Source organism: Drosophila montana, unplaced genomic scaffold, assembly GCF_035044405.1.
Source record: "Drosophila montana isolate Dmon_TW-CO22-7 unplaced genomic scaffold, ASM3504440v1 contig_920_1, whole genome shotgun sequence".
Classification (NCBI taxonomy): domain Eukaryota; kingdom Metazoa; phylum Arthropoda; class Insecta; order Diptera; family Drosophilidae; genus Drosophila; species Drosophila montana.
Window position 1 is genome coordinate 894448 of NW_026999206.1, and position 22342 is coordinate 916789.

Sequence of the window (22342 nt, forward strand, 5' to 3'; positions counted from 1 at the left end):
TACGATATATAATAAACGATATTCCAAGCCGCTAAAAGATATACGATACAAAATACGATATGCTTCGCCGCCAAAAACAATACACGATGTACCATATGCTAAGCCGAAAAAAAATAAAAAAAAACGATTTTCATACAAAAACGCATAATCAGCCGATTGTTCCTATAGGTGATTTATCATACACTACAGGACATTATATATTACCCGATTTGCCAGGACCAAGTTTTTTTTTTTTAAAGTTTATGCATTACTTTTCCACACTCTTGTTTTCAGATAGTCAGATAGTCAACCGGTCAGGAGCACACATAGTCAAAGCTTGTAATTGTTGAACTTAATTGGGACACCATACAAAAATAAATATTTGAAACAAAATCGTTATTGTTCTACAGCCGAATTTTGTTGTCAAAATTTATTTAACACACACGAGCGAGTCTGTTGCAAATATTGCCAAAATGTATTGTTAAAAGCCGCAACAGGACAAAGCTTTGATAACGTAAGTCAATTAACACGCATTGTCAATGCACGCATACAGGCAAAAACATGCGCACACCCACACACACATACGCATGCCCATGCATAAAGCTAGAGATACACAGATACAATAAAAGTCCTGTGGCAACAACTGCAATTAACTAAACCATGTATGACTTTCTCCCTCTCTCCCTCTCTCTCTCTCTCTCTTTTTATCTCACGCTTTTCATCTGTCTCTTTTTTTCTCACTCACTCTGTCCCGCTTTCTCTTGCTCGCTTAGCAATGTGTTTGATCTAAAGCTTTTTTGTTTGGCTAATTGTAGATAAAGCAATAGGACAGTGTACGAAAAAAAAAACTATTTGCGCCAGAGATCGGATAAGCCAAAATAAATGTGCTACAACGATTAGTTTTAAATAAATTCAAGACTGTATTTTGCAGCTGTAGTAGTCGCTCGCAAATCAGAATCTATATCCAAAGCTGATTCTAATTGATTGCATATATTACAAATTAAATACCTTTTATGCACACTAGAAAATAAACTACTCTCATGTAAGAACTTCGACGCGTAGTTTTGAATATGTTCAAGTATTTCAAGTATTTCTTTATCAACATGTTTTACTAAAGAATTTCTCTTAAAATTTAATTTTTCATGTTTCATTTCCAAACGTTTCGCCGTTTCAGTTCCAAATGTAGCAGGCAAAGCACAGTAAACCCTTTGCTTCCGCCTTAAATAGCCCATTTTCAAAAGTCACCCAACTTAGTTGTAAAATTTTCTGCTAGTATCAATCTGTTTACCAAACTGTTACGGAAAATATATATGTACATACTATGGGTTAAATAAATTCCACCCACAAGCGTGGAATATCAGTGAAACCCCGTTTCATGCTAATTTGTTATTTTGCTCTACATTATTGAAAGTTGTGTGGAAAAAAGTTATTTGAGCTTTGGAGTGTAACTTTTGAGCCCCAAAAAGCCGTATGGTGCCAGCTCGTAAAAAATGTACATATTATTTGCTTAATTTATTTACAGTGTAAAATTTGCACTTGGCAAAGTTTTAATTAAAATTTGAGGAGTTGCGCTTCATTTGATGAATTTCGAAAATTCAAGCGAAAACGATATCAATTGAAGCCAAATCAAAGCCAAAAGGGAAAGGCCAATTAAACTGGCCACAAAGGAATGCAGGCATAAAAGGATAACAGACAGGCAGCGGCAGCAGAAGAAGGCGGAGCCAAATGAAAGGGTTGTTGGGATGGGCCACAGGTGCGCAGGTGCACGGGTGCACAGGTGCAGGAACTGTGCATTAGGATATGGTAGACAAGTGCACTGTGCTCTGGCATTGTCTTATTGCTATTCAACTGAAATTTTGTGCTCTACTGATTCCGCTTATCGGGCAAAATGCATCGAATAAGTGGGCGAAGCCAGTCACCCACACACACACACACACACACACACACACACACACACACTTCACACATTTATCTAAACCAAAGTCAAAGCAAAGCGAGTCCGGCTTTTGGGCTTGTTTGGCTTTATATAGCTCTGGTCTCAACTAACATCAACCCTTCCTCCACAACCTCCACCCCCCCTCCCCCCTCCCCCTCACAACAGAAATGATGTCGACTTATTGCTTATAAGACAACAGCTAGCCACGCCCCTCGTCGCATACACTCCCACACACACACACAAACACAGTCACTTATTGTTAACTCTTTGGTTGTCTCAGACTGAGGCTGCCATTCACAATCAGCAGGAGGGAAAGACCGTAATTGAAATGCCATGCGGCAAGCGGCAATGTGGCATGCGGCTCTGGAATTGCAAATACGCCGTGCTGCCTCCAACTGCCCGCAACAAAGTATTTGTCAGTCGAAATGAACAGCAACAAATGCAACGCAAATGCAGGTAAAAAACTTTCGTGGAAAAACCAAAAAAAAAAAAAAAAACAAAGAGGGTCAACGCGAACAAGAGGGGCGGCAGAGGCGGGAACATATTAAATAATATTGTTCAAAAAGACAAACAGCCGATTGCCGTATTTAAAAATAAAAAATCACACAGAAAGATAAACAAGCTGAATGGATTGACAAGCGCGTAGAAGAGTGGAACATGCTATACCCTATAGCTGTTACATATGGGGAAGCTTGCCTATGAAGTTGAACTTTTTGACAATAATGTTCGAAATGTTTCATGCACAGTTTTCAGTTTCTTTTTCTTTCGTTCTGAGTTTCATTGCCAAATGTTTCATATTTCATTTTCAAAAATTTCTATCTGAACCAGGCTCACGAACTGAGCACTAAGACAGGGAGTTGGAACCGGGAACCGAACTGAACAAGAAAATATAGACTTGATGGGGTCGAAGATGCTTCCCACTGCCTGGTTTACACATTTGCACAAAAGCATTTTACTTTTTTACCCCATTTCCAAATGGTTCAGGGCATAAATATTGTATTGCTTGCTCAAATCTAACCATATTACAGGACATTTGATAAACGTCAACAAAATCAAAGCACAAAATGCAAAACGTGACTTTAACAGCAAACGTCGACTGAGCCATCAACTGTCTTAACTGAATAGCTGATTGACCAGCGAACCGACTGACTGACTGACTGACTGACTGACTGACTGACATTTGGTAAATTTGTAAATTCGTTTATCCCGGCGCGCGACAAGTGTCAACAAGACAAAGTTCTTTAAATATCAATAGACGCCAGGCCGGAACGACTGGGGGGTTGTTGGTGGGAGGTGAAAATACACGAGGTGAAATCTGAAGGTTATTATTGAATCAATGGGCGCATTCACATATACATATATATATATATATATATATTTATGACTCTTTGGCTGAGCTTTACTTGGCCCATTTGCATATTTGGTTAATTGAAATTGATTTTTGTGTCGAAAACAAAAGTCGAAGCGCTGCATGCAAACGAATGTTGGTCACACTGAGCAGCGGAACAGCGGAATGAAACAGAGCGAGAGCTGGCCGTGACAGCTGGTGGATTCAAACGGGCCAAAACGAAGAAAGTACAGTCACCTTGCGGTTGCACTTAAAAAAAAAATCAATTTCAATTTGAACTAACGAAAATTATTATGCAACTCGTGGACCGGCGGTACAGCGCGGGTAGCAGGGCGCAGGGGCGCGGGGCATAGCTCTGAAATTCGCGACTTGGCTGGAAACGGACTGAAAGAGACTGTAGACTGCCAGAATAACTTGCAAGTTAACCACAAAAGCCGACCGAGTTGTTCTTGCTACACTTCTTGTTCAGCTAGCAGAGGCACAGGGTTGGTTCAAGGGGGATGCGGGACGCGGGAATTGGGGGGCTAGGACAACCGCAGTAACCGCTCGCCAGGCGCACTCAGCGAACTGCGGCCTGACCTGCTTATACTAGAGAGCTAAGCGCAGTGGGTTGAAATCTAGAGTGCTCGCTAGGGGGAATGGAAGGGGTTAGGGGGACGGTTGGACGTTGCATGGGACAATGTGGCAAACAGTTTGTGTTTGACTATTTTGTGTGTTGCGTGCAACATGCACACACAGTGGGTGGCTAGTTGGTTGCTTGGGTGGTTGCTTGTGACGTCAATGAACACACGCACCACCAAGTTGACAACAATGCAACAGACAGACAGACACACAGAAACAGAGCGAGGGAGCACTGTGTGTGTGTGTGTGCGGTGCGGGGCGGTGCGGAAGCACAAACTGCAGTCCAACTTTAGTGCAATGCAATGACAAATGATTAATCACAAGAAGAAGAAAAAACGGCACAAAAAACAAATGCGAAAAAAAAAGTGGAAACAAAACGCGACCGGTGGGAAAATTGCAGAGCATGACAAATGTTTTGACCCAAACTCGGCTAACAGCACGCCCGAGGAACCTAAATATACATGAAAAATGCAAAAATAAACGAAATTAATTCGCAATATGCCAAAAATATATTAAAAGTATATAAATAAATTACTTGAAATATACAAAGTATAAAAACGAAGAGTTTGACTTCGATTTTTCTCGCGACGCTTTTCCTTTTCCTTCGACGCTTCGATGCGTTGCAATTCTCAACTACTTTAAGCTTCCAGTTGTTTGAGTTGATAGCAAAGTCTGCTTTGGATAGAACCAGAAGGTTCTTGAAATTGCTTTCAAGACACGACCTGCTCACACTTTGTCGAATTTTCGTTAGAAGCATATTTAAGTTATAATGCAAAAAATAAAAATATATTGACAATTAAATAACTTAAATAGCGTGGCACAAGCTCTCACAGTCCGAAAATAGAAAAATCTCGGACAAAAGATTTTCATAAAATTTACAAAATACTAACTTGAAATTCGTAAATTAGCAAAACCTTTTAGTTATCCCGTCGTTTCATTCACTTTAAAAACGTTTTCTCGCGTAACTATCATTGTTTTTAGCTAACTGTGAGCAGGAGCAAAGCTGTACAAACGGGCAAATATAAAATATCGCCATCGTGCTATTAAAAACTTTTGTAATATCTCTGAGCTTTTAATATTAATGTTTTATTTAACAACGCTCGCTCAGTGGTTGATGCAAAAACAAACAAGAAAGCGGCACGCCGCAAATTTAATATCTTTGCCTTGCGGTTTTGCAGATATGTGAAAATAGTGAAGCTAATAAATGCCGAGTTTGATGAAAATATCTTGAAAAACTGAATATCCTTTTTTGACCGATTCTTCCCATAGAGCTGTATAATATAGTAGTGCGATCTTGATAAGATTTCGATTCTTTATAAACAGCATATCTTGATAAACAAAAGACTTTTCCATATAAGAACATACTTTTTGAGCGACTACCTTGGCAGCTCGCTTTGCCTCGCTTGTAAACGGTTATACGCGGCTTTAGAGATCTGGTGCCAATCTGGAAGCAATCGAAAGAGAGTCAAATCTCTTCAAATCACGATTCTGCGTAGGACCTATATACTACGTGCGCAACAGCGTTCTTCACAGAGACCTGAAGATCCTCTGGGTCGAAGAACGAGTTCTAACCCAATTCTAACAAATTACAATCAACCTATGACAATGGAAAGTTGAATCAATAATCTGTAAGCGTATAAGGAAACTGTTCGTAATTAATTAAGTTCAGCTGATGCATATTGGCTTAGATACGTTTGTATCTATGAGTATAAACAAAAGACGATATGAACAGCACACAGTACCATTATCGCCATTCGCTGACATCTGGGAGGGGCTTTGCTCGACTAATGCGCCTTAATACACCCATTGATCAATGCGTTGTCGTGGCGCCTTACTATTTTTGAATACGACCCATGGAACCCCCCGTATTACGGGGCCCCGCTGACAGTGAGAGATGAGACGCGAGTTGAGCGCGGATAATGAATAATGAGAACATAAATAAATATTCATATACACACGTCGAAAAACAAAACAACATTTTAATTCAGTTTTCACAAAACAGGCCACGTTTTCAAGAGTTCCACAATTATGTTCCATGAAGAACCGCTCAATCACTCAGATTTTGAGGCCAAATTTAATACATTTTATCAGGCAAAAATAAATCAAAATAAATTGTAAAATTTAAATGAATAGTTAAAATTTTTATCGAAATCATTATTTTTAATATTATTTTTATTATTATGCTAAGTATTATAAACGTAAATCAGAGGTAAGTATTTGTATTTAATATTTTAATATCAATATTTATTTGGGCTATTAAAAAGTCTTCCAAAGGATCTAAGCTTCATTCCATATAAGTGCTAATGAGAAAAATATTGATCGTTTTTAAACAGCAATATATCTTCCATGACGTATCGGCAGACAAACGGGTCGAGCCAAAGAAGAATTATATATGATTTTTATTATAATTACATTCTATATGTCTAAAAAATCATGAACAACATCGAAGCTTCATTGCCATATAAAGGCTAAAGAGAATCCGTCCACATAGAAATATGATTATCAATTTATAAAATACATAACATTCATATTATATTAATCGTATTCATATTAATCAACATTCATGCAATAGTAATAAATCATTTGGATTTGCTGATGATCAAAGTAAAAACACAAGAACTAAAAATAATAATATAATAAACAATTACATTTTCGGCAATTATCTTAAAAAAGAACAAAGTTTCATAGCCAAATTATGGCTGAAGAGAAGCCGTCCACATAAAAAGATTCATATCAATTAATTAATAAACTAAACCATTTCCAGCACATTCAATTAAATATATATAAATCAAGCAAATAAAGATAAAATCTCTCTCAGTAATAGTGTATGTGCAATAAATAAAGAAAAAAACTGCAGCGCAATATTTGTTTTTTGTATAACAATCAAATAAATGAAAAAACATGCATTAGGCATCAGAAAAATGCAAACTTTATTTGCCAAGCTAGATAAACTCATAAAATAACAATATACTTAATATGAAAATTCTTTTAAAGGGCCAGAAAATCGCATAAAAATATTAAGACAAGTTTAATAAAAGGCCGAAGAGAAGCCGTCCACATAGAAATATTGATGCATAGCTTGAGAGATAACTTGGATTTAACATTGTGAAATATACGTAAAAGAAAATAATTAAAAAATAAATTAATAAACAAAAGAAAATCCAACTCGAGCAAAAATATTGCTCAGACAGATTAAACCACCCGCAAAAAAAACGCAGTAATTCCAGAAAAAGAGCAGTAAAGCTTAAAAACAAAAATTTAGTTAAGAGCAAGAAGAGTTCTTAACTCGTTGGGCTGCAGAAGGAAACTGAGCAATCAACTGTCTGAAGGTTTACAGTTTGTATTCTGTTAACAGAATTCTGTTAGCATTGCAGAGTTGCAATTGCAGTGATGGAAAAAAAACTAGAGCTGGTAATTAAGATGTGGAACTAAGCTAATGTTAACAGAAAACAGCCATACAGTATATTAATGATAAAAGAATATTTAAAGAAAGATGCTGGGAAAACATTTATTTACATTAATTTTAAAATAAATATTCAGCTTACCTTTAATGTTAAAAACACATTCAGTTCTCAGCTCATGTTGCATGCTGCAAATAAAAAAAAAATGTAAATAAATTGTAGCAGATTGTTGCGGATGCGAATGTAAAATTGAATAAAGGAATAGAGCTTAAATTAGTTAATTAATTATTGCTATTGAGTGCATAATAAAATTTCAACAGATCTATTATCGTGCCTTGATAGGGGCCAATGGCTCTCTAGCTGTAGCTGGCATTGTATCTATGTGCCTTTAAGTACATCTATGTGCGTTCCTGTACATATGTGTCGTAATACAAAATTTCAATGCTGGCCCGCACCAAAAGATAAACAACAAAAAATGGGAAAAAACTGAAAGAAAATAAATAAAAATATAAAGGAAAAAAAATATAAAGCCGGCGCCGTAATTAAAAACTGTTATCAATTTCAATGGCTAATTGTTGTAGCCAGAGCAAGTAACTACAACAGCGCACGTGCATTTGTATCTGTATCTGTAGCGGTATCTATGTGTGTATCTGTGTTGGGAACTGTTTGAAAAAGTTTTACGAGTTCAGCGACTGGTCAACTATATGTATGTATGGCGCTTCATAGATTAGAGAGCTGCCCGGCTATAAACTCAAATGCTAACGATATTTTGTTTTTTTTTTTTTTTACACATAACAGAGACGCATAATGCTCCACGCAAATTGTTCCTACAAGTACAGTGGTTACACTCTAAAATGAACAGCTGTCTAAACTTGAAAATATCAAAATATATCATGAAAAAAGATATCAATATAAGAATATACTACTGCAAATATATTCATGCTTCAGATTCATATTTAAATATCATGGTTTACGACCCACATTAAAAATGGTTTGGAAACAGGTTTCAAACAGCTTTGAAGAGGTTTAAGACGGTTTTTAAACATCTTCAAAACGGGTTTTAAAAATATCTCAATACGGATTTTAAACAGTTTACAAAACGGGCTAAAATATCAATTAAAATTTCTAGTTTTTAGCCAATAAAACATGCCCTACTACGAGATACCCTAAGCCCCGTTCTAGCTGCCTTCTATGCATAATAACACACACACACAGGCACGTTGTACGAGTGCTTCTTCTTCCCCCAGCCCTACATTATGGTGAAAATGGTTTCTTGATTAACTTCGGTGTTTATTGTCCAATCTTTATGAAATATCCAGGACATTAATACGAAAACGAAATGGATGTAAATACCAATCTCGCTTCAATGTTGCCTTTAGTTTTTATTCTATTCTATTAGTTTCTAATATGGGATATATATATTGATATATATGCGGAATGTGCTCTAAGATATTCCACGTCCCAAATTTGATGCCTTTAGCTACGAAATATGGTCCATAAACTGGATATAGATATTGATTTTACCAATTTCGCCAAAGCGAATCGAATCTTCTATGATGTGAAATAAACTTGATCTTTTCGTGCACGTTCAAAATTTCAAGACTCCAGCTTTTCAGTCTCTAAGATCGACGAGACAGACAGACATACCTAGATCGAGTTGGCTGTTGTTACTGATCAAGAATATATTTACTTTATAGGCTCAGAGAAGCCTCCTTCTGCCTGTTACATTTACACAAAGGGATATCATCTTTATACCTATTTTTAATGGGTTCAGGTTATAATAATGAAAGGCATATTTAAATAAATATGCGGAGCGATAAAGTTTTGACTGTTGCTCAATTAGATATATATATATATAAAACTAGCGGATATACCTCGGCTTTGCCCGTGATTTGGTTTGAAACCGATCGGATCACTGTTGTGGGCGAAATTTCCCGAAATTTATGATATCTGAGGGTACCATTTATATATGAATTTTCACGACGAATAGTGTTGCCAGACTAAGATGCCAAATTGATTTAAGGGCCAAACCATTAACAAAGAGCCAAACCTTTAGAAAATCGGTTTAGTTTTGACCGAATTATGGGGGTGGGAAATTTTGACCTATGTCCATAGGGGGTTTCTGAGGGTACCATTTTCATTTGAATTTTGACCAAGAATAATGCTGTCAGGTTTAGATGCTAAATTGATCTAGAGGCCAAACCATGAACAAAGAGCCAAGCCTTATGAAAATCGGTTGAGTTTTGGCCGAGTTATGGGTGTAGGAAATTTTGACCTATTTTGTAGGGTACGATTTTTACATGAATTTTGACCAAGAATAATGTTGCCAGATTTAGATGCCAAATTGATTAAGAGGCCAAAATCGGTTTAGTTTTGACCGAGTTATAGGGGTGGGAAATTTTGACCTATGTCCACATAGGGTTTCTGAGGGTACCATTTTCACATGAATTTGGACCAAGAATAATGTTGCCAGATTAAGATGCTAAATTGATCTAGAGGCCAAACCATGAACAAAGAGCCAAGCCTTATGAAAATCGGTTGAGTTTTGACCGAGTTATAGGGGTGGGAAATTTTGACCTATGTCTATATAGGATATTGTAGGGTACCATTTTCACATGAATTTTGACCAAGAAAATTGTTGCCAGATTTAGATGCCAAATTGATTTAAGGGCCAAACCATTAACAAAGAGCCAAACCTTTTGAAAATCGGTTTAGTTTTGACCGAGTTATGGGAGTAGGAAATTTTGACCTATTTCTATATAGGATATTGAAGGGTACCATTTTTACATGAATTTTGACCAAGAATGCCAAGAATTTTTCCAAATTTAGATGCCGATTTCAAACTTAGATGAAGCAAATCGGATAAAACTTAAAACTTCACCAAAATCTTAGAATCGCACTTTCCTCCGAAGAAAGCTTCGATTTTGCGAAGAATATGAAACACATCTCAAATGTTTTCATATATATCCTCGGAAATGAATTTCAGCGTAGTTTAAGGCCGATCGGATGGTATTTTTTTCCACATATGCGGGTGGAATTTCCCGAAACCCCGTCTTAACGAGCACCTTCATGGAGCACCTTCAGCTTCTTAATTATGCAAGAAGGCAGTTACAACTAGTCAGTAAGTACTATAGCTTAAGGCACGTGTGTGCGTGTGTGTGTGTGTATGTGTGTATGTGTGTATTTTTGTACATACAAGAGATTCAATTAAATTTTTGTTTAGTGTTGCAAACTGTTAAATTGTCTGCAAAATGTGTGGGGAGAGACGAGGCTTGAGAGAGAACTAAAATTATTGTCTCTGCTTCATTCAAAATACATAAGGTGCTACACCTACACAAACACACACACACACACACAAACACACACACACACACACGCTGTAACTGTTGGGCTTAGCCTCCACTTGAAGCTCTATCGGGCAAATTGAGCTGCAGATTTTCCAACGTCCATTTCCGGCCTGCAACGAGCTGCCATTTTGTGGTCCCAACGACGCACACAAATACACGCACGCACGCACTCACGCACGCACACACACACACACGCACACACTCACACTTACAGAGACACATGATTGCGTGCGCCCTGCAAACAAGATGAAAGCCCGGATTGAATCATTTTTCTGTATGTTTTGTTTTTGGTTTTTCCTTCAAAGATTAGACACGACCATCGCTCAATTTCAATCAACTAGCATCGGTTAGAGATTGATTTTGCGTTCATAAACTTGGCCTAATATAATTACGTAATACTTTAGAAAATATTTACAAGTTTTGGACTTTCTAATGCATTTTTGAGTGCGCTCAAAGCCTCCACCAACTTGAGCTGCTAACTTTTTAAATCAATTCATCTGGCAAATTAAGTTGCCTTCAACCAACTGACACTTGCGCTTATTAGGGAGAAAAACTTGCATATACCATATGCATAAATGTAGTTTTTATTTAATTATGAAACACATGCGCACATCTTTGTATATTCGAGCCGCAGAAGCTCAACAATATTACTTTAAAGTCTCTGCTTAAAGTCTTAAGGTCCATGTTAAATGGTCATGTGAGGCGATTTTTTTCTATTTATCAAACATGATTTGGCAACTATTTTTGCAAAAAGACTGACCTATGCGATGTTTCAAGGCGAATGTCTGAGAATGTCCGAGAGAAAAGATTGCATAGTAACACACGGATGGACAGACGGAGATTAGCTATGTGGCCAGATAAAACTTAAAACTTGCCTGTTGATTGCTAATCAAGAATTTTAATTGGGAACGAAGAAGGTTATCATCATTATTAATGGGATCGAAGCGGCAATCCCAGAGGCTATTAAGTACTAGTTATATCTGCGCAATTCGTGTTTATTTCGAATCATTCAAAACTCGCCGCGATTCTAAATCGATAAGTATTGCTATTCAGTTGAGGCCTTTGGAGCATATCTCAGAACTTATATGAGCTGAAAACCGCAAATCAGGTGTTTTGGCTCTCATCCACTCTAGGAATAGTTTTGAGGGTATTGACTTGGGCTTCAGCTTAACTATTGAACGACAAGCCCCTCAATTAAACTTCTTGGCAATTGCGAAAACCTTCGCAAGGTGTCACACTGTGAGACAAAAGGACATGACAATATCGATTTGGCTGTTGAAGCTAGTCAAGAATGTTTGCATTCCTTATGAGGTCGGTTATGTGTTATGAAATTCCAATATTAAAATTATTATTGGCCATTTTACACGTTGTTATTAAATGTAAATGCGTGTGGTTTTGCGTGCGGTCACATATTACATTAAATGGCAGAAAATGCGAAATTATCGCACGAGAATTTAATAAGAACCCACTGAAACATTAATCAGTATATTATATGAATTAAATACAGCCAATTAATGTCGTCCCATAACAACGTCAGTAACTATCTTTAGCGATTGCAGTAAATTATTTGTTGCACATCAGTTTCTATCGATGTATTTGCGAATTGTTTCAGCAAAATTCGTGTCCAAAGCTTACAGTCGATTCCTCAGTTCCTTCTGGGATCTAATCGAATTAAGATCTCCTTTCAATTTTTGGATATTCGGAATATCCTTAGACAAATAATTACTTTTGGTACTTTTTTGTTTTGGTGATTTTTTTTAAGTTGTTGATTTTAATGATTATTCGTTAAAGTTAAATCGAATATTACTAGTCCTACACGCATTTATAAAAGGGGACGTTTTCCTAATTCTAACTTCGCAGGGAACCGACAGTTGTTGGTTAACCCGCTGCGTATCCGTGCGAAGAATCTGACCAAGCAACCACCTGTCAGCCAGCCGACGTACGAATCCAGAATCTGCCGGACGTACTGGACATCGTGGGGTCTAGAGGAGTCAACCATGATCACTGCGCTGTGTTGGACCTGCTCTGGAATAACCCGAATATCGCAATGTACCAATCAAGGCTGGAACATTAAATATACTCCACAATCGCACTGGATTCTGGCGAGCACATTCAGAAAACGGTCGAGACCCTGGCACAAAGCATCCACGAGGCAAATCTCCCCGCAGAGTACAAACCGTCAATCCCAAGGAGTGACATGCACGTCCAGCCGGGTGACCGATATACTAAGGGCTAACTGGTGCTTACAAGTTTACCCGCAATCCATGTGAATATTCCCACTGCTAGAAACCCAGCGGCATTAGCCTTTGGAATCAACTGAAAGCCCCTAAGCCCTGCCGTAGGATCATGCAACGGGAGCTCAACAGGGGAAGGGATATTTTTGGGCACAGAATCACGTATAGGCATTGTCAATGCTGAAGTCTCCGTGTGGCGTACTGAGCCTTACTTTATATTCACTGATCTCCCAGCTCTAGAAAGTGATCTGTTTATTGAGACCCCATTTTACGAACGGGGCTCACCCAAACGTACATTCCGTCTCCGCTCAGCCAAGTAATCGAGAGCACAACCACAGCAACCATCCCGGGCTGCACTTGCCTGACATGCCCCCGACTCAAGTCTGGCAACAACTGGCATTATTGAAATGCAATTCAAATTAACTTGGGTATCAACAAATATTCCATATTCTTCCACATCAACAACTGGGTTGATTTGGCCACGACTGTCCGTGCTTTGGTATTGGTTTAATGGCACCCATAACAGTTCTGACCTTTTACACCACGGTCTTCACAGAAGAATCAAATTCAGATTTGTGATCCAGAATGACATTGAGGTTAATTACTCGATAACCGGAATTGTTGACACGTTCGAGAGGTAGGTTGTCAAGTGAAGAGATATTCTATAGAAATTTTATACCTTGCATTTAAAGCAGCTGAAACTTAAAAGCTGACAGCAACTGAAAGGCATCAAAATCAAAAATCATCCATATACGCTATCCACAACCTTACATCAAGATAAACCCGAGGGAAGGTCGTAGATAACAAGAGTAGAGGGTAGCGGGCTGACATGACTGCCTTGGGCAACCTATGAAGCCACCCGAGTGCAAAATATATTCCCGAAATTCATCTTTTGGGTTTTGTTCTTTTGATACTCTTACATCCAGCTTAGTAGATTAACTGCACAGCCGAGAATGCCTAACTGCAGGTGCAGTAACAAGAAGTTATTAACTAAATCGAAAGGCCAACTAAAATAGATCTGAATTTTATTCTGAAATATACCAATTACTAGGGAAGCTAAGTAGGTTAGGGTTAGGGTTATCACCTAGTTGCGCATACCCGACTAGAGCGCCCTTTCTGTTATTTGAGCAATTTCGGCAAAAAATATGAGCTAGAGTCACCAAACCTGACATGTAGCTTCTAGAATAGTATATATATATGAAGTATTTTTTATTTTATACCTATCGCCTGTCGGAAGAAGAGGGTTCAGGGTATCCCCTAGTCGGGTCGGTCCCGACTAGAAACTCTTACTTGTTTTAAAATGCATTTTTCTCTCGGGTTTCATCACCAAGACAGTATGAACGCCTTGGATTAAATCCAATCTCACCTTAATATACTGTCGTCAAGCAATCTCGTCGCCCACACTCTTGCATATGAATTGCTCTTGGAGTGATCCCTTTTCGATTTCAGTCCTAACAAAAGCTTCACCAAATCGACGTTCAAGTTTCTGTTAACCTCGAGAAGAGGTTGAGTTCTGTGTATGCCCTTACAATTGGATCGATTGGCATGTCGACGAGCGTAGGCGATTGCGAATAATGCCAAGGCAGCTACCAGCGCCAGGTTGTGCATTATAAGCGCCGCCCTGTAAGTGATTGACAGACAGATTGACAGTCCACTGAACCGACTGAAGTCCAGTTTAAATTTCAGTTTCGGTTTCGCTGCGACATTCTTTGGGCTCCGGCACGCGACTCTCAGAGTCAACACAAAGAAAAAATGGAAAAATAAAACTCAAATAAAAATTGTATCTCGTAAATTGCGAGTCATGTCGCGTCGCTTTGTTGGCTTTGACAATTTTTATTTTTTGCTTTTGGTCCGCAATAATAGGGCGCTAAGCGTTAAGGTGTTAGATGCCGGCCGCAAACAAATCGCAGTTGAATAGAAAACACAATTTCAGATCTGTTTCATGTTAAACAACTCAATTGGTTGCCAATTTATAAGCGCTAATTAGCCCGATATATTTACAAAATTGAGCATATACAATCTGCAGAAATAGATAAAGACGATTAAATGTGTAGAACGCTTGGAATTCGTAATAATTTCCCTTAGAAAAAAGAGTATTGGAATGTTAATGTTAAGTTAATTAAAGCAGGAAACGATACGTCGAATATTAAACAAGTAAGAGTTTCTCGTCGGGAGCTCCCGACTAGGGGATACCCTGAACCCTCTTCTTCCGACAGGCGATAGGTATAAAATTAAAAATACTTGATATATTTATACTATTCTAGAAGCTACATGTCAAGTTTGGTGACTCTAGCTCATATTATTTGCCGAAATTGCTCAAAACACAGGATTTCGATATCGATTTTTATCGATTACTTGGAAACGGGGCAAGCTATCGACTATCGCACAAACAAACTCGATCTGCGCGGGGACTAGGAGGATCTACAGCTAAAGTTTCAAGTCTCTAGCTCTTAAAGGTTCTGAGATCCTTGCGTTCATACATACGGACAGACGGACGGACGGACGGACGGACAGACGGACAGACGGACATGGCTAGATCGACTCGGCTATTGATGCTGATCAAGAATATATCTACTTTATGGGGTCGGAGATGCTTGCTTCTGCCTATTACATACATTTGCACAAATACATAATACCCCTTTTACCCATTTTCAATGGGTTCAGGGTATAATGAACTTGTAGACTATGGCAGGAAAATGTGTTATTTTCTACCAATTGCTCCTATTGAATCTATGTGATATAACAATCAGATGTGGCTAAGCGGAAAGTACTCTATTTTGACCGATTACTCAGTAGCTCATTAAATAATCAGATGTGACTTTGCGGATATGTTAGGAGAAGAGTCAAGCTCAAGATTACTTGAGTAGCAAAAAAGTTGTCCATACAAAAGTTTGGTTCTTTACCGATTACAGACCTTTACTATATAGTATATTTCGATGTTCATTATAAGACTGTATTTTTGACTGCGTTACACACAAAAAATTCTATATATTGGCGAGCTGAAAGAGCTCTGATAGAGGCTAGGCAAAATAGATAAAGGTTTTACCGAAAATAAGCGCGGCTCTAGTGTAGATATTTTCAGACAGAATCCGATCCGACTTATGACATGAAAATTGGTAAGATATGTGTGAATCCCATATTACCCCCGACAGGGCTATGATAAACCAAAGAGTTCGCTTAACCAGTTCATAAAGTACAGATCAAAGACCTTTAATGGATTAGTCAAAAATACTTGAGTAGGAACTCCCAGTTAAGTAATAACTTACCCAAACTTAACATTTTGATAACAGCAACAAAAGTTGTTGTCGTTGTTGTTGCTGCTGTTATCAGCTATGGTAGTTCATGTTAAACTTAACGAAATGGAACTGAAAGTAGGTATGGGGTCTGGGCATGGGAATTAAACGATATTTGCGGCAACATTTGTGGTAAAAGGCGTTCTAAATTTAGAGCCGCACAATTTTTTGACAGTTCATCGAAGCGTTACCCTGATAATTATTTGCGCACACACCCACACACCCACACACAAACACACTAGCAGACATATGTATGTACATGGGTTTTACCAGTTTTGCAGTTGGAGTTCGAGTTTGGACTTTTTGTAATTTATGTTGCTTCTGCTTTTTGAAGAGTTCCGATTCTTTGCCGCATGGCAAAGCTCTCCCTTTCGCCCCTTTTGCTGCAGGCTTGAGCAAGTGCAAGCAGCACGCACGCTCTCTCTCTCTCTCTCTCGCGCTCTCTCTGTATCTCTCTCTCTCTCTCGCGCTCTCTCTGTATCTCCATCTATCTCTCTCGCTCTCGCTCTTGCTCTTGCTTTTTCTCTCTCTCTCTCTCTCTCTCTCTCTCTCTCTCTCTCTCTCTCTCTCTCTCTCTCTCTCTCTCTCTTTCTCCCTCTCTCTATATCTCCCGCTTTCGTTCTCGCTCTCTTTTTCTCTCTCGCTCTCTCTGTATCTCTCTTTATCTCTCGCACTGTTGCTCTTTCTCTTTCTCTCTCTCACTCTCTCTCTCTCACATATTTTTCAACATATTCTGACCGAACTAAATATGCTTCTCAGCCTACTGAATCATTTAGCTCTATAGAAATAACTATTAACAATTATTACAACAATTAATCGATCACACAATCATATTTCGTATGTAAAACCTTGCTGTTTATTATGATTTCTTGACGAAACTGACAGCAACTACGAGCCTAGCCTTTTTCTTCACATAGCTGCAAAATCGTATCAAGTCGGTATACAATATCATTTGGCTCCGATAAGAAGAGTAGGTCAAAAATAAAAGCATTTCTAACTCATATATCTACAAGGGCATTTAGTCTTCGGCGTGCCGATCGTTCTTGTGTGATTGTCATTTGGGATTTTAATTGAAACTTTGCTAAATAGCTTTATAAAATGATTCAGTTACACATCTTTCTAATTGGACCAACTCTCCGCTACAATTTTACTTAATAATTAAATAATATATTTATAATAATTACAGCTCAAAAATTGACTCATAGCAACAACAGCTGATCAAAGGTGAGTCCAAAAAATAATGAAAATAATAAAAAAGTAAAGAAAATACGTCTCCCTCCCACGCGGGGTTTGCTCTGTCGCACATGAATAGCTATTACTACATATGGGCATTACAATTGCCGATCTCTCGTACTTTCCACTCATTTCAGCTGCTTCGTCTCTTTGGGCTCTTATCAACCGCTGGCGACAGTTTGAGCATTGTTATTGTTGTTTTTCTCATTACGTAGCATTGATAGGGCACATATGTAGCAAATGAGCCAGCGATCCGGCCGTAATCAAAAGTCAAAGTCACCAGGCACACACACACACACAGATACCCCCGCCGCACCACCCAGTCGACTGCACCCGCCAGCTGAATTCCCCGTGGATCGAGCAGGTTCCAGTTCCGAGTCTATGCAGCTCTGCGGTAACTGAACTTTCGTTAAATTGCTTTATAGGGTATTTATACACATACATAAATATAAATATATATGTATACATATATGTGTGTAGTATATGTATATCGATATGCAACGGGGTATGCTCGTACTTTCGTTAATTACGTAGCCCAAGCACTTGACCATATAATCGGCGTATAATGAAAATGCGTTGCTTGCATCTTATCATTTCTTTTGCGTTTTATTATTATTTTTCCCTTTTGTTTCTTTTCATTTTGTTGTTGTGATTTTTTTGTAAATTTGTTTTATTTTTTCTTTTTGTCGAGACACAAAAATAGCAACTCAAGAGAGAGAGAGAGAGAGAGAGAGATGCGAGAGAGAGGCTGCGCGAGAGAGAGAGAGAGAAGGGGGGCGGCGAGGCGAACCGGTTGTAAAAACTTGGCTGTGGGCAAGACAGGGAAAATATTGAGTAGCAGGCGACTCTGAACTATGCGGCAACAGGTCCACATTGTTGCGATCTTAACAACAACAACAACAAAAAGTGGTTTGCTCCAGTCCCCAACTTTGGTGGTGCCAGTTCTCTGCCCCGCTTAAGGTCGTCTGTAGAACGGAACCCAAAGACAAACTCGGGGAAAAAAAAACAGCAGAACAGCGTGCCAATACCAAATGATCATCATGGCGATCATGATGATCCAGCATGATCATCATCAACGGCTAACATTGATGACGCCGGCCAAAGAATGTGCCAGTCCAGCCTCTGCCCTCCCCACCTCAGCCCACCCCACCGTATTTGCCCCCCCCCCCCTCCCACCCCTACCCCCCAGCAAACACGCCTCCAACATTCTGAACACAGTCCCACACATCAGGCCAAACAAGTTTCGCTCAGCTTGCGCGATCTACGAGCCGCATCGTGTACTGTCAAGATCGTTCATAAACAGACCAAAGATCGGATCGCATGGCATGGCAAGGGGCAGCGGCTGGGTGGATGGTGGTGCAACAGCCAGCCTGGGCATTGCACATGCACCAACTGGCAACTGGCAATCGGCAACTGGCAACTGGCAATCGGCAACTGGCAACACTGGCTTACAGGTTGTTGTTTGCTTAGTACATGCTGTGCCAAAAGGTACTGAAGATCAGGTTTCGTTTAGGGATTATCATGAATATCATAAGCAAAGTTAACCAACTACTCACCGACTACTAACCAACTTATTCAGTCACAGGCAAACCATCTCTGAGGATCTACTTACTCTTTTTCGAGCTGTACAAAATGTAAACTAAACAGTTTTGATCGCATATATAGAACAAATTGAAGATCGGTGAAAAGTCGAGGCAAATGTTACTCTATTCTCAAACAATATCTAAGCACATATAAAATATAAGTTATACAGATTTGTGTCTTGATATTTTATACAAAACACGTTAGATCTTTTGATCGATTGATCAGTACCAAACCAAGGCCAACAGGATCCTCTTAAAGTAATAGACATTCCCACAGAATTCTTTTTGATTAGTTGATATAATCAGAGATAATTTTATTTAACTACAATTATACAGAATTGTGTCTAGATAATTAACATGTTTGAAGATCGGCAGAGATCGGTGATAGACAATCCCTAAGGCTGACCTCAGAGAGTTCCTTTTAAGTAGTTGATAAAACCTGAGATCGTTTATACTTATACAGAATCATGTGTAGATATTTTACTCAAAACCGATTTAAAGATCAAAGTCGAGATCAGTTCCAAATCAAAGCCAGAATCCTATTTAAGTAAAAGACAATCTCTAAATTCACAGATTTCTCTTCGATTAGTTCAAATAACATAAGATCATTTGGTTTGACTACACTTAACTAGTTCCAACCCCATATCATAGCCAATCGATCTTATCTGTTGCTCTGTTAATGCCAACTAATCTTATGATACCCTTACAAAATATTTCGATTCTCAATTCCAGATAATTTTCAAAGTTCAGTTGCCTTCTCAGATAAGAAAATAAGTAACATTTTATTTGGGCATTGAAACAAATAACTTTTAACAGTGTTCGACTTTGACAGCTTCATTAAACCCCATAATGAACTGATCGATCATATGAAAGTTGAATAATCTTCGTATATCTTATAAAAGCCACTAAAGATAAATTTATGTATAAAACAAAATTACATGAACGTCAGCCAAGCTAAATGCTAGTCGATCAACAATTGACCAGTTTTTTTTTCTTGTTTAATTGAAGATCACAGAATATGAGTTAAGCCCCTTCAGAATGTTTAGACCTTTAATTTAATGCCCCATCACGAATTTATTTTCTTTCGATTTATTCGAGCGTACATTTCTACTGTGAATCCTTCCTATGTGAGTGGACCAGCGTCCAAATCAAAATAGAATGTGAAATCCAAAAACCAAAAACCTAAAAATGCTCGACTATTCGCTTATGAAAGCACAAAGAACGCCCGCACAATGCGCTTCAATGCTTAAGTGTTTCATTGTTTAAACAATTTTTGTATTTAGCCAAACATTCGAGAAAAAAAATAATAAAATAAAACAATACAAAAAAATATGCCAGAAAACCAAATTTGAATATAACCAAAGCAACAACAAAACAAACCGAAATAAAAACTAAACAAGTAAGAGTGTGCAGGTCGGGAATGCACGAGTAGGCGATACCCTCTACATAACTTGCTTGCTGCGCAGCATCTGTGCTTCTTCTTCCTTCAGCCACATACCATGAAGCATGTGTTATTGGATAACTCCGCTGTTTCTTGCCCGATCCTTATCAAATTTTCAGGGCTTTGAGCTGGCATAGAAATTTATGTATGCACAAGAGCCAAAGGCTTGTACTCCAAAAATTATTATGATTATTCCAATATAATCGGAACGGAAATAGGTTTCTAAAAAGTCTTTCGCTTGTCTCTCATTGTCTCTGAGAGCGATGCGTTAATAGATACGGACAGAACGACGGATAGATAGACGGACATATCTAGATCGACTCGACATTTGATGCTAAGCAAGAATATATCCTCCATCTTGGATCGGAGATGTGTTACATACACTTGCACAGGCCAATATACCTCGTTTTGAACATTTTCAATGGGTTAAGGGTATAAACAGAACGAAAAAGAGTACACAAACAATTTATCGTTATTATTAGTATTACTAAGTAATATTTCCACAATTTTTGTTTGCTTTATGTTTGTTGTTGGCTTTATACCCTCGCTACGCATTGAGATTGTGTGAAAAGGGGTATCATGAAGTTGTGCATGTGCATGTAACAAAATAGGGTAGATATATACGTATATATATATATATATATATATATATGCAAACTGAGTTGTGGCAGCCTGTCAGTCCTGAAAGTTAGGAAGGTAGCTTTACGAGCAGAACAAGATTATTTTTATCGTTAGCTCCAGGCGCTTCCGGCTCCTGTTTTGGCACATGTCGCAGACTGTAAAAAGCAGACTCTCTCAGCCATAATATTTATGCCCCTCCTCCAAGTCCACCCAACATCCAACAACAGTATGTATTTGCTATAGAGTAGCAATTGTTGTAGCTGCGCACAGGGTATCTGCAAGTTGGGCAGTCTCGAGCAGAGCCATTCTTGATTTATTTTGTTGCCTTTTGGCAAATTTTGTGCGATGAAATGCAAACAACACATGAAATTTTTATTTACTTCTTCGATTCCCACTCCCCATTCCCCATGCCCCATGCCCCATTCCTATTCGTATGCCGATTCCCATGCACATTGCCGACATTGTTGGCTGATTCACAGATCCAGAATCTTGGAACAGTTTCGCATGTGCAGCGACTTGGTGAGACACTTATTCAAATTGACCTACGCTATGCAACATGAGTCAACTTCCCAATACCCTTATCGCTAGCACTTCGATATCACCAGCTCTTATATGAGTACCTACTATATAATTTATCATTCGATAAGAAACAGTATTGGGGCTCGCTTTGTATTCGACTTGATCAAACATATGTATGTATATACGAAAACGTATTTGACAAAAGATCCGTTTCTTGTGTCGGAACTTTCTATCACCCATCATAAACAATCATGCATATATTATTAGATAAGGAAATACATACATCTAAGATGCAGATATCAGAAACAATCCTCTATAAATTGAATACTTCATCTAGAATGACTTTTCTTTTTCTCCATTTATTTTCTCTCTCTTTCTCACTCTCTTTGTTAAGATCATATTCAGTTACAACAAATTTTTGTTCTAGGGATATTCTATACAACAAAAAACAACAAAACTTTAAGAATGTTGTGTGGCTTGTTATAAGGAAGTAAGAAAAACGTCTTTTTAGAGAATAAAAGATATGTGTAAGTTCTGTCCTAGGTTCAATCGCTAGTTAACTACTGTATCCAAAGAAAGAGAATAATAGATAGAGTATAATAGATCTGATCTCAAGTTAACTACTATAGCATATATTCCCAAGAAAGAGCATAAAGGATCTGTTCGAGATCTCATTTCTAGTTAACTACCATCTATATTCCAACCCACAGGAAGTTCTCCATGAATTTGTAGTTTAAACTCAAAATAAACTCAAGAATTGATTGACAGAATTTAAGATATATTTTA

The 22342-nt window shown here is 38.2% G+C and overlaps 1 protein-coding gene across 1 annotated transcript in view; it reads right to left on the reverse strand.

The window, feature by feature from the left end:
- The window catches only part of Pde9 (phosphodiesterase 9), a 171831-nt gene that overhangs the window by 141050 nt on the left and 8439 nt on the right, over positions 1-22342 (reverse strand). The window contains exon 2 of the mRNA XM_064699354.1: positions 7430-7473. The gene's annotated coding sequence lies outside the window, so the exon portion shown is untranslated. The remainder of the gene's footprint in view (positions 1-7429; positions 7474-22342) is intronic.